We start from the raw sequence: 17,838 nt of genomic DNA on the forward strand, positions 1-17,838 counted from the left end.
TCGTGAGAGCACTGTCTGCTTGTGCTGGTAGCTGGGGCTTAGGACAGTCACAGAGTTTCACAGTATATTTAGGAAAGTCTATTTATCTGATAACTAGTCTTGAAACACTTTTTTTTTTTTTATGTTTTATAATTTGCTCATTTTTCTCTTGCCCTGAAGCTTGAATAACTGGGATCAGAGGAAAAGATCAAGTTCCTAGCTTGCAGAGTTGTACGCTATCACTGTTCGGTATCTATTCCTGACACTTTAGTACAATAACAACCCCCAGGCAAGTGACCAACATTTAAAAATTAGAGTTTTGTTGGACATATAAATATTTCCACTGTTGAGTTTTCATTCTTATCTGCGAATTTTCTAGCCTAGACTTTTGAGATAAGAACTTGCAGAGGTCCACATCTACCTGCTGAGAGACGAGACCCAGGAGCCTGAAGCTCTCCGTCACGGAGAGCGGATGGGGTCTGCGGCTGGAGGACTACGGTCTGACCTGCCGCGAGAAGGATCAGGTTCGTCTGAGGCTGGAGAAGCGTTAGCTCTGCCCTCCGTATCACAGGTGACTGTAGTAAGCACTGAGTTTCTGTCTGCTGTGTCCATCTTTTGTCCTGTGAAATGTTTTTTGGTTCTGAGGAATCAGCATTTTCCAGTAAGACTATTTAGTTCTGTTTTGTAGCTGTCTTTAACTGTGACTTGTTCAGAAACATTCCTACAGACTATACCAGAGAAGCATTAAAAATGTGCGTGGAGTAGCTTGTTTGGGGCCGTGTTAGAAGTGTTAGCCTCTACTTCTGCTCTTTCATATATTAACCTTTACGTGGCAATTTGCAAAACGGTCCCTGAGATGCATTCCAATAACTTGTTCTGACAAATTTTTGCACTAAAATAGCTCACTTGGAATCTTGGAACCAGCAATGAAATAAAAAAACCGTGATATTTCATAATTAATTACCATAATATCTTCAGTATAAATTGATTTTAAAATAGAACTATAGAATATTATCAGGATTAAATATTTTACCACTAGCATAACCTCCCTACTAGATCTAACAACCTAGATCTAGTTCTGGATTTGAGATGTGAGTGTGCCCAGAGCTAGAAAAGAAGGGACTTGCTCTTCTACGTGTGTTTTGACTTGTTCTTAGGCACCAATCTAGTTCCAGTTTCTGGAACAGTTTCTTAGGAACAGTTCCTAAATTTAAACTGAACTGATTAGTGACGATACGAAGGAAGCCCTCGGAATAAAGTAGAGGGAATTGAGCTGGTTCAGGTAACATTAGGCAGAAGTGTCTCCTCTGAATCCGAGTGACTTTGAACCTTTGCTTCTCTTTCTTTCCTTTCCAGCCTCTCTCTCAAACCTTTTTCCGTGAAATGACAGCAGCAACACATATATCTGTTAAAAAGGCCCATCATAAATGTAAGGGCAAGAAAGTGTCTCCCACAGTGAGATTTCTGGATTTCTTGCATCACTGAGGTCCATGAAGAGATCTCATCCTGCCCCCTAGTCTCAATGAGAAATTGATAGTTCCTCTGGAAGATAAATGTCTATTTTAATTTCTGTTTGTAAGAAGATGTCTCCTTTCATGAAATGTCTGCTGCTGCCCTGGATTCAGATGCATTCTTGAAACGGGTCCGGGAACTCGGCTGCTCGGTGGTCCTTCAGGGTGACACGGTACTGAAGCAGCACGACGAGCTTTGCTGCGCTCCCTGGGATGGTTCAAAGCACGCTTTTGTTACACTCAAAATCTTGTTTATGGGTGAAAAGGAAGCGCACCTGATACACAAGGAAAGCCAATAATTTCATGTTAGTATAATTTAAATCTTAAGAGTCTAATCATTAGTTCATATCTAGTTTTTAAAGAAAAAGAAAAAAGAAGAATACCTTAAAATTTGTATATACACAATTATTTTCTACCCTGTTTGCTGGCGCTGTGCTCCCCCTTGCCCTGCTCCTCCGGACCCTGAGGTCGGGGGTGTTGCGCTGGTGCTGGTGGTGGAGGTGTTGCGGTGAGTCACAGCCCCTGCAGGTCTTTGCCAGGACCGTGATGGGCACGGTGATGGTCTCTTCTTCCTCACCCTAGGAGACACTCGAGGTCATTTCTGTGTGTTTGCTAGCACACTTTCATATCATTTCTTTTTTTCCATTGGGCTGCAGCTCCACGTTGCACCTGGATTTACTATACGCAGTGCCCTTTACGAACATTAAATACCATTTCTTTGTTGCCCCAGTTCTGTCCCCTGCCAGGTCTGCATCTCTAGCCGACAGCAGGCAAGCAGCCAGCTGCTGCAAGGGTCTCTGCGCCCATCTCCGACTGCCCCGTGCCTGCGGCCCCCAATGCCATCCCGGTCTCCCTTCCCGCGGCTCCGCTGTCGAGCCAGCCCGGCGTTTCTCTGCGCCGCAGCCCTGGCTTAGAGTCGTACACGTCTCACTCTGCACAGAGTAACGTCTTCTTACTGCGCCAAAAAGAGGTAAATATAACCTTGTGGTCTTTTTTTAATGTAATGAGTATCTCACAGTTGATGAAAATATTGGAAAGGGTAGCAGAAAAAGTGCTGTGAAAACACACTAGTATTACAGCTGGCTTAACATCTAAAGGCTTTTTGTAATAATAATGTGAGGAGGAAGGATTTGGGCCAGCCAGCCGAGAACTTACCTAGTCACACGTAGCTGAAATGACTTGAACGAGGTACCTTTGACAAGGAAGGAGCTTTTGTTTTTGTTAATTAGGTAGAAGCCACGAAAGTTTGTGACATGTTTGTTGTTGGACTTGGATGTGCATAGATTGAATATTGCAGATTTTTTTACATTAGACAGTGGAATGACACTGTAAATTAGATGGTTGTAATGACATCCATCCTTTCACTACGGTATTTGTAAAATCCCTGTGACCGTGCTGATGATGACTTCTTACTAACAGAGGAGAGATGAAAAGTGGGTGAATGGGACTAAGTATCCTATATGGATATGTGACCACATATGGATTTAAATGAATATAGGAATAAAAAGATTTGAGATATAAAAGAACAATTCAGAACTTCCTCCAAAGTGATACTTGTAACAAGGGTTGATCTTGTGATCAAAGGATTATGAACGTGAGGGATAACAAATGCTAGGAAGATTTTAAATTGAAAAAAAATAAGTCTTTGATTTTATTAATAATAAAAGTTAATTTTGTCTCTTAATTTTGGTGACAATAAGTTTGTGACTTCTTGAAATAATTTTGATACAATTGGTCAGCTGTGAACATAACGAGTAGAAAAAGTATCACTGGAGCTCCATCTAATTGTAGCATAATCCTATGGTCAACAATTCTTCTGGAAAAAATATAGTGGAATCATATTGAATTTGAATATACATTTCCATAAAAAAAAAAAATTAAAAATAGAAAGTTTTCATTCTAGAATCAAATTGGTAGAAAAAGGTCAGGATCAATTTTCTGTTTTGACATATTTGGAACATGATTTTTTATAAATAGTTTTTTTTGGTCTCTAATAATATACATATTCTACTGAAACAAGAAGTTCTGATGTGTCTCTCCCTAGTCCCAAATTAACACTCTTTCAGAATATTATTGTTTGGGGAATTTGACTCTTTTCATGTTTCATTCTAACTAAAGATGAATACAAACTTCAAGATCTTTCAGAAAACTGAGCATCAGCCCTTTCTGGGTGATATCTGCTGGATGCTGAGTGCAGCACTCTGGAATAATCTCTGGTTACCGAAGAGCTTTCTGTGGTATTTTATCATGGAATTCATAGGAACTGATAGAAAGGTTTAAGCATGCAACAACCAGGCTGAGAAGTTAAGTTAGTTCTGAATATCAAAAAGACAACAGGAAAATTGCGGAACATGGCTGAAATTTATGCACATAGAGTAAGCTTTACATCATCTATTGTGGTTTGCAAGAAATTCCGTTTTAAGGACGCAGGTATATTAAGGAAAGAGGTAAACTTATACATTACATAAATTATTTACTAGTTTCAGCTTTTCATGCTTTTCAGCAGTTTTTTTCAGACAGAAGGGACACTCTCAGGCAGAAACTTAAATGAATGCCTGTTTACCACTCTTAATGTGTTACAAGCAAATGTAATGAATGATACATTAAATTGTGTTTTCTATCATTGGCTGATGTTTATTTTATGACTTGTATCACTTTAAAGGTTTTCAGCCTGTAGAGTTGGACTATTATCTGGAGTCATTTCCAAAGGAATAAATTCAAATAAAGATCTAAGATTAACAGCTGCTAAACTATAAACCTCTGTAAAGCATGGAAGATCACTTACTCAAAATGAACATTCTGTTGTTTGCACTTCATCGGATAAACTATAACTGGATATGAGTAAAGGGCTGATAGATTTTATCATACGTCATAAATTTGACAACATTTTGTTTCTAGAGACCCTCTAATACAAAACATGTGCACGAGGGTGCACTGGAGTCCTATTTTAGGCTGCCCAAAGTACAGCGACCCCTATGAAGAAATCCTCTCTTAGGATGAGGATCATCTGAGATAGCCAAAGCATGGTGGTCTCTTTGGGTGACTGACCTGCACGCCCACGGTGGCTGCAGTCAAGCACTAAAACCAGAAACCTTGAGCTCTACTAATACCTGTTAGGCAGCACCTATTTTCCACCCTTTCCGTGCATAGTGAACGTGGTAAGATGGATGGAACAAGGCTCCCTTTTTCAGTTTCTCTGCATCTGACTGGATTGGAGCTTTCATTTGTAGTTAGAACCCCTTTTCAAGCCTTGCTTCTAGCTCTGAGTTTCTTTAAAATCCTTTTTAGATGATTTACTTCCCTTTTTTGTTTATATTTTGTGGGGTTTTTTTCCTATTCTGTTTCTTCTTTTACGAATTCCTCAAAGCAGACGGTCTTTAAACTCTGTCTCTCATTCAAGAAACATTCTTTCATCTAAAAGAGAATTTCTTTCATCTGAAGAGCATATATGAAGACTTTATTGTCTTCAGGAGGAAAGTATACAAAGATACACTTTGCAGGGGCCTGTTGCAAGAAGAAAAGGAGACTGTGTTTGCTATTAATTGCTAGGCATTCCTATTTTTCTTTCTTAGATCTAGGAAATCCTGGATTTTGGGGATCTATCTCAGTGTACAATCCAAACTCTTCCTGGAAGAAGAAAAGACTCTTTGGGGCATGACTGCAGTCCTGCAAGAGGATTTTTCTCTCTTGGGTGACTGAAGAAAGTAGCTTCTTCATCACTGTTTCCTCCTGCCACATGATCTCCCACCCCAAAGCAGTTTGGCATATCCTGTTCTGAGAGGATCAGAGTATGAAAGCAAAACCATTCTTCACCTTCCTCTATGTCTTATTGACTGAAGGATATCGACTTCTTTGTCATGACCTGCCTCATCTTGAGACCAGGCTTCTCCAACATCTTGGCCTGCCTGCCCCACCAAGTGCGATGAGCACTGGTACAAGTCACAGCTGCTCCCTTTTGGTTCAGTGGCATGGTCAAAGGATGTCCTCTTTCCTCCTATTTTGATGTGGCACTTTTGGAAATGGGATCAATGCATCCTCTGACGGGAGCATGTCCTTCCTGTCCACATCTCTCATCCTTCAGTCCTGTTAGCTTCATGCCAGGTAGAGGACCAAGGCTGACAGGTGCTTCTGGAATCTGACCCAAGAGTCCTTTTTTTCACCATCAACATCCTCCTGTCCCAAGGACTTGTCAGAGATTATTTTCTTCTCTGTCTAAGGAGGAAGACTCTCCTGGAAATTTCTTTGTGGGATAATTTTAGGGCTTCCACCAATGTCTGCTGGGAAGAGGTGAGTGTGCCCCAAGTACCACTGCAGTCTGCACCAGGTCCTCCTCTGCTGTGACCCAGAGTCTGCACCTACTTCTCTGTCTTGACTTGCCTCTCTTTAGACCCAAACATCTGTAATCAGGTTGCTTCCCTGGGGCATCCCTGCCTTTTGTGAGGCTTCTGTGCAGCAGGTGACTCACTCTGCTAGATTAGTATTAGTATTATAATTAGTATTAGAAACAGATTTTCCTCTCTCACACACCTGAATTAGTTAATACTTAAAGCATCCTCAGAGAGCTTATTTATCTTGTAAGATTAGAAGGAAAACGCAAGGGAGGATACTTAGAAAAAATTGTAGTCTTCCAGCATACATTAACAAATATATATAATAATATATAAGAGTGTGTGTGTATGTGTGTGTATATATATGTTTGTTTGATGTGTACATCTGTGGTTGGAGCAGGAAAACTGCAAAAGCACCTTTGGATAGTTGGACGGTAGAGAGCCCTGATGACGTGGCCTGCTGATGCACAGTCTGCAGGTGCATAGCTCATCCTCTGCTCAGACTTGATGAATTTCTTTGCATGACTTGGTCTCCAGAGCCTGGAAAGAGATAGTGGAAGGCCTTTGAAAGACAGGCCTTGAGTTGTTTAATTCTCAGCTGTGTTGCTAGAAACACTTTAAGAGCTCTGAGGTGACTCTTCACTTTTCTTTTTTGGGTGCCAGTGCCCAAAAGAAACAAACAGTCAAGCTTTGTATGTGTCCTCTTGGTGGAACGTGTCCTGTGCTATACCCTCATTATTTGGGTCCGTGTCAGGCTGTATCTGGACAACAGTGTAGATTGCTTCTTCTGGCTGTATCTCAGAAGCATTAACTACCTTGGCAGACAACTTAAACTATGTTAGTTAGATAAATCAGGCGTGGGAGAACTGAGATGATAGTCTAAGGGTAATTCTTGCAATTTAGATTAATTTAATATTGACCTTTTTGCAGCCCAAAGGACCAAGAAGGACAGAATAACTTCAGAACGGAGCATCTGGTATCCCTTTGAGATGGCTCTCGGAAGATCTACAGATCTTTTTGCCCATCTCTTTCATCCCAAGAGTGTGGTAGAAGGTAAGTCAGAATTTATCCAGGGAAATTTATTGAAGTTTTAACTACCTGGAATGAACAAGGCCATTTTGGTTTCAGGACTTGTACCTTGTCTCAGATCACACATATTGTGTTTTGGTTTTAGTAGTAGATTTCCTGTTAGGGTTCCTGACATCACGGTGCCTGTATTGTCCTTGGGGTTAAAGTGGACTGTTCTTCACCACCAAGGCATGTCCTTTTTCGTAAAAAGCCCTGTAAAGAAGGCTTTAGGTTTTGGCTTAGTGTTTTGCCAGGCCTGCAGTTCTGATGAAGTCCACTTACATGAAAGGTGTGCCCTACACCTAAAGTTTGGTGAAAGCTCATTTGGCAGCCACTTTGTCTTTACACCTGTACACAGAAGTACGCTTGTTAATCTCTTGCCCATCTGCAACTTCCTTCTGTGGGGGAAAAGCCTCAATGAAAGAGATTCTAAGATTGCATTTTCTGAAGTGGAATGCTATCTTACTGCAGTGCACCAGATGTATTTTAAAAAGTTAATATTTAGTTATATAGCCTGGAGTCTGTTTATATAGTTACATTGAATTGGGAATTATTATTTTTTTACAGTCTCATTATTTACGGTTGGAAGTCAGGTAATGCCTTCCATATGAGATCTTGTACCTCGAATGCCTCTATGTGCTCGGGCGGTCCAGGGCTGCTGTTCTCCCTGTTTGCCACAAACACCCTGGTGAACTGCGCTCATTGAGGGCTGAAGCTGTGGGATGTGTGCAAAGAGTTCATGAAATCCTATTCTCTGGACACCACAGTCTTTGCTTATAGTGCCAAGATCCTCTTTGTCTGAGCAACAGGCAGACAGATCTCCAGGTTTCTTTAGGACCATGTTTCTGTGTTTAATTACAGCTCCCACTTTCCACTGCTTGTTTCTAAATTTCCGCTCCAATTCTTCTACACAGACAAACATTTGTCTCTCTGGCGTAAAAGCTTTGTGAATTCCTATATCCATGCATATTTTGGGTGAGCCTCATTGCAGGTAAAGTCACCTGTTGTTTCAGTTAACTGGTTTTGCAAGGAAACATTGTCATTTCTTATATGTGTCAATGAGCAGAAGCTGTTATTAATGTCTATGAAATTCACTCCAACCCGTAACTCTATCAGAATATTTTAACCTATCTTCCAGGATAATGCAATTCATGATCATTCTGGATCAATTTTTGTGAATGCAAAAGTTTCTTATCTATTCACTTATATATTTAAATTAATTCACTTCAAGCCTTCTCCACCTACATCAGCAAGAGGTTTTGCATGCAGCAATAAATTTAACCTAGAAAGCAAATGATACAACTATGTGGAAAAAAATGGTCAAAATAGATTTCTGAATGTGTATGCACAACTACTCATGTCAAAAGAACTTATCAATTTGTTCAACCGTGTCAGCAAGTACCACACAACATCCTCAGCTAGAGAGCAAAGCATAAATTTCAAATACTTATCGTTCTAAAGAGTAGCAATTGGTAACTTGTTATTAAACAAATTGTTATTATTTTCAGATGATCAGGGATATTCAGTGAGCAAACAGACCAGATTCACTGAGTTGCTTGATATAAACTGCTTGTTCTAGTAGGTATGATTATGTACGTATACATGCACAATTTGATAATAGGATTGAAATGTTTGTGCTGTGATTGATTGTCATTTTTCTGCTTAAATATTGCCAGAGGGTTTCTTCTGGTCAGTGATAGCTAAAATGAAGTTACACTTTTCTTGAAAAGGAAGAAGAAGAAATTAAACTTTCAGATGAAAAATTGTGTGGGTGTGTAAGGCCTGCTCAAGGTCTGGGAAGAGAGACTAGCTGAACTTTGAAGAGAGTTTTAGGAGTATGAGGTACTGGAAACGAAAGAAGTAGGTTTATCAGCTTTTCTTCTGCAGTTCCTATGAATAGAAACCTATGGCTTTTTGTGATTCTGTAAGCTTGAAGCTTTCTTTTGAATTTCATGCTGTTAAGCATAGGGTAGAATATTACAAATGCAGAAATCTTAATTATGTGAAGGGGATGCCTGTTTGCTTACTGATGCATTAAAAGTTCATATTGAGGGCTTATATCTCAGTCATGATAGTTTAGTTTTATTTTATATCTTGTTCTCCTGCAATAACTGCTGTCAGAAGAGTTTTCTGTGTGGCATTAGGTCTCCTATTTTCAGATATGACTGCATATAAGACATAGTCAATCATCTAAAAAAGGTCCTCTGTAGATAAGCCTGGTATTGTGGTGTAAAACTGCTGATAGTGTATCTGTGGAAATCTTTGGTGGGTCAGTTCTTTCCCAGACCAGCATCTCAAACTAGAAATAATGGTGATCTTAATAATGGTGTTATTAATAACTAGAAATAATGGTGATGTTTCATATCAATGTCCTTCTTGCAGATTTAGCTATTAGTTCCTTTCTCCTGACTCAGGCTAGGGACTTGTGGCTACAAGTTCATGATCCTTGTTGCCAACAACGTAACTGGAGGCATCATGTAATATTTGCAAAAATGGCTTTGATGAAACAAAAGAGAGTTCTTGTGTGCTACAGCTCTACCAGTATGAAAAGAGATTGGTAGTTAACTGCTTTTATCTTTCATTTGCTTCACAGTATTCAGGTGAAAATGAGAAGGCTGCTTCTGCGCAGCTTCTGTGCTGAACATACTCCTCCTAACCTTGAAGACACACTGCCAAAGCATGCAGGAGTTACCTTTTCAGAGGGTGTAGTGGTACAGTTTTATGTGGGTACTCTTATACTTTCTGAGAGACTTTGTACTGTGTTTTTAAGGCACCTTCTACAACTTCTACATTTGCAACTTCTACATTTGGGGTTGTGGGAGGGGGAGACCCTCAACTCTCTTTGCAGGACCTTCAGCGGATGCTTAAATTACCGCAGCCTCACAGGCTGCCTTCAGGCTGCCTTGTGTACATTGGGACCTTGTCAGAGTCTGGCACCTGAGCTATGGTTTGCAAGTCATTCTTAGAAAGCAACTTCATACCTTTTTCCACAGTACTTGTGATACAGAAACATCCCCACTGCTGGGAGCAGGGCTTTGGGCTTTCAGGTCTCCCTAGCGAGCTTGCTGAGAGAGGGACTTTTGTGTTGCCTTCCACACGGAAGGATGCATTCTTGTGTGGACCAGAAAGGGATGCTCTGTTTTTCATAATTAAACCTACAAAGTATTAAATAAACTGGGCTGCTTGAGAACATAGAGGGTCAGAAATTGGAATTTTTTTCAGAGATCAGTACCCACCCAATGCATGAGTGCAATGTATTGTCACTCAGTGTCAGCAGCACAGAATAACCACTGTGTGGCTGCCCTCCGACTATTAGATTCCTAAATCCCCAAAGTGCTTTCAGTGTCAGTATTGGAAGTGCAATTAAACGCATTTATTGTAGTCAGTCGTGTTAAGTGCTCCTCTGGCTTCGTTCTATGGGAGGAAGAACAACACCGGTCATTGCGCTATGTTTTGCTTGCGGTGAAGGCCCCTACTTTTAGCAGGTGAGGTTTTTCATTAGTTTGTTGAGGGAATATTGTGAAAAAGATGTTATTAGCCAGCTGGTCTCTGACCTGACTTGCTGAAAGGAGATGAGATGTAAAAGTGAAATGAAAGGAAACAAACTGCAGTGCGAATTCCTGTAGTTAGGTCTTCTGTAGACCAGCTGCTCAAAGGCAGATAAAGTCTGTGAAGCGGTTTTCTTGTGTAGTGTTTGCCTGGATATTGCCTTATTTGAGATCTGAGTAATTCAAATACAGGGTAGTCGGTTGTGGGTTGCTGTCTGTGTCATGAGAACACACAGATCCTGTACCGGATTTGACCAAAGACCCACCTAGGCCAGTATCCCTCTCAGGCAATGGTCAACAGCAAATGCCTAAGGAAGAGCATGACCCCAGGGTGAAAGGATAGCGATACTCGCTGATACACTCTCACATTCCTCAGATCTGTACCTATGGGCCTTTCTGAGTCAAGCAATATTTTTGTCATTAAAAGTTCTTTATATGTTACTCTTCAGTGAATTTACATAATTGCTTTTCAAGCCTAATCGTTTTTTTAACTCAAAGTAAGCGCTCCTTGTCCAACTGTGCTCTGACTGCTATCTGCTGTAAAATATACTTCTCATACAGATACAAACGAACACAGATGCAGATGATTAATTTCGCCAGTGGGATTGCACACGAGGTAATTCAGGTTGGAAGCCTTGTTTGAAGTGACTTGCTCTTCATTCTTATACTAGACGTATAAGGTGTTTCTCTAACATGTTTCTCATCATCCTCCCTCCACTGAACCAGGTCAGACCAGTTGACGCTGGCCCTGTCGATCTAAGTCACGTGTGCTTTTGGCACAACCTGTCCTTTGAGAGATCACGTCCTCGTTGGCCAAACAATTGGGGCTCAGACCTTCCACATGGGTACACTGCACGGGGGTCGGGGGGGACTGGCTTGTAGGGTGGTTGCCATTGAGTTGGTGAGGGCGTCTGCCCATCTGTCAGACCACGCTGCGATGACCAGCCCGCTGTGTGTGGCTTTTTCCTCCACAGTTTGTGATGAATATCTGAATCCCCCATGTTGAGAAGGTCATTGCGGCCGAGCAGTTCAAATCTGCAGAGCTAGGTGCCGACGTCCTCTGGACCTGGGCAGGCGCGAGGCCTCAGCAGGGCTGGCAACGCTCAGGGCTGTGCTGAGATTCACCTCACTTTGACGGAGTTTCAGTTGCTAATTGCTTTCTAAATACTTTAATTCATTTATAAATCACGTCGCTATAGTAACAACAATTTCGATGCATTACGAATATCAGATGCCTCTCAAATCAATTTGTTTTCCCGTGTTGCCATAGTGACAGACGTTTTGCCAGCGTTATTTAGGTAGCGAGGAATCTGGAGATCTTTACAGAAAACGGGCTGCCGTTGGGGTGCGCGGCAGCGATGCCGTGTGCAGCCCACGGAGGCTGAAGACCCTGCTGGGATGCCAGCCGGCTGCTCGGCCTCTTGCTGCCCTCCTGCTTCCTCGCGCCTGCTGCAAAAGCCCTCGGGTCTCTTGGGTCTCAGGGAGTGCTAACAGGCTTCGGCACAAACAGTCCCCTCAGCTGTTGCTCCGGCTCCTTCCTCTCCATCTCTGAACTCAAGCACGTAGCCTGTCCGCTGTCTCATCGCTTCCTGTCGTCCGGCTTGGCTTTGGATCTCATCCAGTCTGGCAGCTTTCAGTGCTTTCCTTTTCTGCAGTCTCTAATGGTTTCCCCGTTTAGAGCTGGGTTTTTGCTCCCACCTCAGCCTTTTTAACCTGTTTTTTAAAGCACTGTCTATAAGCAAAGGTTGAAATGCTACCTAAATGAGTTAGCTTGGTATAATCATTAGTGATGCGGAATAGGTGCGTTCTGAAAAATCTCAACACTTGATTTAATTGCCTAATTGGCAGCTGAGGTCTTTGGAAAGTCTGGCTTGCTAAATCTAGCATGTAACCTATTTTTTATTATTCAAAATCAGTGTTGCTTCACAGTGGCAGCAACCACACTTATTATCAAACCATTTGGGAAGCTCTGCCTTTGGTGTTCCACTAGCTCAGCTGTTCCCCTGTTAGGATTCAGCACCCTAAGCAGGATGGGCTCTCAAGTCTTGTTGTTGCAGCCAATGTTTCCCTTAGTTCTTAGGACTGCCTGAAATTCTTGGTGTGCAAGAAAAGTCACAGGCAAAGAAAGTTTAAGCATTGTAGCTTTACATCATCCACATTTTCCAGGTTCCTGCAATCTCTTATTTGGAGAATAATAGTGTCATTTTTAGATCCTAGTCCATAGCATCCATCTATATTTGGCAATCTAGGAAATAGAAAAATGTTTGAAATGAGCTATTATTCAACGTGTGAGTGGTCAAAATATATGTGAGCTTTGGAAAGCAAACTAATCTTCTGACTAAGAGTTAGGAACCTCCAGCGGACATACAGGATCCAATGGGGCTGTAGGACTGCATTCTTGTATGCTGCAGTTCGGCAGAACATTTCTGTTCCCTTACCCAGTCTGCATTGGGAAAAGGTATTATATTATTTTCTTGCAAAATAATATGCAATACTTCTATTCGAAACGCCCAGGCAGAGGAGCCAGTACGCTGAAGCAGCAAGCTGACATCTGGCAAGCAAACTGAGGAGAATACCTTGCGGCAAGGCAAATGTTCTTCTGTACCAACTCTTTCATAAATCTATCCATCCGCTGTGTATGTACACGCATGTGTCGTGCCTCTGTGTGTGCAATCCTAAGCTTCATACAGTGCTGCTAAACTTAAGAACATCAGCAAGTTGGAGGAGAAAATGCCCCAAAGATAACATTTTTCTTCTATATGGAAGATAACAATGTGGGGGTTATTCTTCCTGAATAAATCACTGCAAGCAGTTAGAGGGATTTACAAGCCCTGTTTGTACTTTCTCTACCTTTCTCACACTGTCATTGCTTCACCTGCATGCTTCCCTCCACTTGGTGGTGGCATTTTCTCTTTCTTCTCTTCTTTCCTCCAGTATTTTGAGTAACTGTGCATGTGTGCAAGGAGACAGTTCCCTTCAGTCATAAATATATGACTGAAGTTTCACTGAGTATTTACTTTTCTTTGTGATGCAGTGAAGTTTGACGCTTGGATCCTTCCTGCACTGGGTTTTCTGGCACTCAGAACACTGTCTTCTAATGTGGAAGGCAAGAGAAAAGCTTAAAATCTTGAAACTGCCACCCCATGATCAGCTCTGCCTTGTCCTCAGGTTTGCTGTCCTGTGCAGACCTGACTTGAGAGGGAGCCAGGCCAGCACTCCGTCTGTGCTGAAATCAGTCTAATACTGGATCCAGGTTAAGGGGGAACTGCAATCACGTCACAATCCCGTATTGCCCTTTACAGGCAGATATGGTTCCAGCAGATGAAAGAATCGCTGTGTCCTGCCCCAGCGATGTCTTCCAAATTCCCTTTTCTCCTGGTGGAAGGTGTCAGGATGAAAGGGCTGTAGCTAAGAGTGATTGCATAGCATTTTTGGTGAGCAGTCCATCTACAAGGTTGGGAGGCACAAGCACCCACTCTGCAGCACCAGGCAGAAGCTCCCAGGTCCATGGTGGATGCCTAAGCGAGCCACAAGCTCGGTGGCATCCCCTCCCAGTCCCGCTCTGAAAGTGGATCTGTTGGCATCAGTGCCTGTTTGCTTGAGAAGAGCTGTGCTGGGGTCTTCCTGCTTACTGAGGAAACAAACGCTGCTGCGGAGGGAGTGATTTCCTCACAGAACGAAACACAGTGGGAAAGGGATTATTCCCGCGGAGAGAAATGAAGGAAAAACTGTCAGGAAGAGCGCCGGGAAGCAGCCAGGGCAGTGTTGTGCGAAGAAGGCAAGTTTCTCCACTGAAGGTACAGCTTGTTCGAATCAAGACAGTAAGAGATGATGTCAATGTTCGCTGTATTTTTTTATTCTGGCTATTAAATATCTACAGAAATGCTCCACCTTGATAATGGGCTGTACTTATTTTCCTATTACTATTTTTGGCTGTCATTAACCTTTTGTGTTCTGAGCAAAACTGCAATCAAACACGGTGAGGTCTGTTGCGCCAAGGCATTGGCTTCTGTTACTATGCTGCACAGGTACTACTCATTTTCTGCAGAGAAAAATTGCAGCACCACCTGCTGTAAATAAAATTATTGTAACATTTTTTTTTCCTGAATTGAAGTGTACCATTTATAAATAGCTTATCTGAATGGCATTTACTGCTGTTTTCTTTTCTAACAGCAGCAGGCTTCCAATCACTGGAAACTCGTGGTTATTAAAACATAGTAAATTGGACTGCAAGTTAAAAACTCTTATTCTTTTCTAAAGAACTGATTGCTATACGGGCTTGCTGAATTTTAAAACCAAAAGGGAAAGGAAACTTTTTCATCTCTGTATGTCTCAAGAATACTAACAATCTTGATCCTGCTGACCATTTGTCTTGAGCTGTACCATGCTTTGAGAACACCTTCTATGACTGTTACTTCTTTGTTTTACCCAGAAATAGGGTGGTAAAAGAAAATGGCTGAGAACTTAACATCCCGGTTAAATCCAGTGCCGGCAGCTTTCTGCAGATATAGGGTTGCTGTGCAAAGCTTGCAAACTAGCCCATTCTTAGCTCTAAAACGTTCTTGTTTAGAAGTGTCCAGCCAAATTCTGGTGCTTCTGTGCTTATGGCACCGTTCCTGCAGTCACGTTGCTTCGGCTGCGCAGCAGCAGCATCCGTAAGGAACAGGCCATAGCACAAGTGCCCCGAGTCCTGCATCCCACATCTCTCTTCCTGTGAATAGCTCTCTAATTTAAGGAAATCATCATTCTGCTCAAGATAACCCTAAAATTGCCCACATTTCATTGCCTCAAGAGCTTTTCTCCCTGTTGTCTGGCAAATGCTGAACAACACCCTGAAATGAAGGTGTTGGAGGGCCTGCCCCCATGGATGCTCTCAGGCACTCAGCTGCAGCAGATTTTCAAATTTCCCCATTAATTTGTTTCTGACTTTTTTTTTTTTTTTTCCCCCTCCCTTCAGGTGGTCTGGATAAATAATGAAGGCTGGCACGTCCTCTATGAATATCTAACCTCTGGCAGAAAAACAGTACAAAGGCTGTATCACCAGGCAGAAAAGGCCATGTCCCTTTATACTGTTCCACCTTGCAAGGGCAGAGGAATATTTAAAACAGAGAAAGGGTGCGTGGTCTGCACTCAGTGCTATTAACTCACGGGACTCACCAAGGAAACATCGCATGACACCAGCTCTGAAAAAGCCACTCCAGGCTTCCAGAAGTGTGACGACTTCACACCAGTATGTACTGGCAACTAGGGTAAGTTGGATACCACAGACTTTATGATGGCTTTGTAATTACAAGGCCTACCTGTTCTAATGCTGTGCATTAAAAATCATTATATAGGATGAAAAATAAACCTCTTAGCAGATTACTGTTGCAAAATTATATGTATGATACTTGGCTTTCTTGGAAGTAGTGAGCTTCAGTATCCATCAAGGGTAGTACAATTACTGTAATGAGCTTTTGGCAGGCTTTTTGGAAGTATAATTCTTTTTATTCTTCTGTTAAGAAAGCAAAACAAATATGTGACTCTGGAAAAGGAAGGTCTCTTCCAAACCCCTTGCTCCCCACCTTCCCCAACGCCCACACGTATACCAAAAAGAGGAGAGGGTTTTGTAAATGTCTTGCTAATGACAGCTTTTCTTCCAGAGTGATGTCTCAGAGTGTAAGCAGCTGCTTCTGGAGAATTCAACCTTGACAAGGCATCTGCTCCAACCACTTTAGATGTGGTAAAGCTGCAGGGGGAGGGATTTTCTTATAGGAATTGTCTAAACTACTGGAATTTAAAGTGAAAATAAAGCAAGAGACAGATGGCCTGTGTCTTCTGAAGTAGCAAGGCCAGAACTAGCAATGGCGGTTCAGAGAAGCACACTGGATCATAGAAATAGTGGCTGAGAGCTAGAAATAGTCTTGGACCCCATAAACTCTGTTATTGCGTTCCCATTTACATACGTAACATTCATGGAAATGCAATCGTGGTATGTATTATTCATCTGAAATACTATTCAAACCTCTGATTTCTGCTTTTCAGAAACCGTGAGCCTGGTTCTCTCTTTCGCTGCATTTGCCCCCTCTTAATGACTAAAGAAAATACAACGTTTTGTAGGAGTCTGCGCTTTGCTGGGAGAAGGGAGGTGCTGTCATTCCACGTGTTTGGATGTCTGTATGTGTGGTGTACAGTCTGCCAGCAGTCCCTAAGAGGGCACCAGTCTACTACACAGTCCTGTTCCCAACAGTGGGCAGCCCAAAGAGCTGCTGGAGATGGGGCACAGTGAGGAGCACCCGTGCAAAGCCTTGCTGCTGGGTCTAGACTCTGACCACAGCTGACGGTCTTAATCGCCCCCAAGATCTGCGGTAAGTAGGCCTGGCTGCAGGAAGTCTGGCTGAGAGAAGAGATAATTCGGTGGCGCTTCAGTGAGCTTTGCTGTTGGTGCTGGCGAGCTCACCCCGGGAAAAATGCCCGTGCCCTGGAGGGCTGCAGTGGATACCCTGGAAAACTCCCAGCCAGGCAGGCACCAGCAGAAACTGTTATCGCTTAAGCTTTTACAGTGTTTTTTCAGTGATGTGTTCTGGGGAATAACTGAAAATCTCAAGTCTCGCTAGTTTGGGGTCTCCCCACAGAAGTAAGAGGTGACTTCTGCCACTGCACTGAGCTTCTGGAGGGCCAGCAGGGCTGGCCCGGACTGCAGAGAGTGCAGCTGCCAGAGTGAATCCGCTCCCCACTAATTAGCTCTGTAATTAAGGGTTAGAATAGCCTGAGTGGTTCTTTGGTGACAGTGGGAGGCTGCATTCACAGAAAGCCGAAGAGATTAGGGTTTCTGAAAAGGCTGTAGACTGAAAATCAGCATGCGGGAAACAAAAGGAGGAATGTCTCTTTCTGCAGAGGGGATTTTATCTAGGCAGTCCAACTTCCCAGTTTAACGTTGTAAGCACTGAGCTCCAAAATAGAAATAGAGGTTGCCACCATGTCCTCTGTTTTTTTTCTACCCTGAAGAAATGAAAGTCTGGAACATCAAACTGAACTGCTTTCGTATTGTGTTTAATAGCCAAGGGGGCCATTAAATTTGACTTGAATTTACAAATAACTTCAGCTTCCCTGGTAAGAGGTAGAGGAGACTGAGGGAACATCACAAATGTCAGCATGCTGTCCTCCAGATGGTCTCTGTCCTACCTCTGTCTAAGTGGATATACTGTCTTTATTACTGCAAACTCTCACACCTCCATGCATTTGCTGTGTTGATACCTTTTCCCTCCTAATAATCGCCATGCTCACGTGGGGAGAAACTAAAGCACACCAGAAGGAAGGCGTCTACAGAGGAGCCTGGAGGGATTTCACAGGCAGATGATGCTTTGGCCTGAGTCCTCGCTTGCTGTGCTGTTTCGCTGATCAGCGTTGTTTGGGTGCAGGGAT

At 42.5% G+C, this 17,838-nt stretch overlaps 1 long non-coding RNA gene across 1 annotated transcript; it reads left to right on the forward strand.

The window, feature by feature from the left end:
- Positions 1-464: 464 nt before the first annotated feature.
- LOC104145224 (uncharacterized) lies at positions 465-16,547 on the forward strand. The gene is made up of 4 exons (XR_694284.2): positions 465-550; positions 6,749-6,871; positions 15,392-15,683; positions 16,459-16,547. It is a non-coding gene; the product is annotated as an uncharacterized lncRNA (long non-coding RNA).
- Positions 16,548-17,838: the final 1,291 nt, after the last annotated feature.

This window comes from Struthio camelus, chromosome 5 (assembly GCF_040807025.1).
Source record: "Struthio camelus isolate bStrCam1 chromosome 5, bStrCam1.hap1, whole genome shotgun sequence".
In the NCBI taxonomy this organism is placed as follows: Eukaryota; Metazoa; Chordata; class Aves; order Struthioniformes; family Struthionidae; genus Struthio; species Struthio camelus.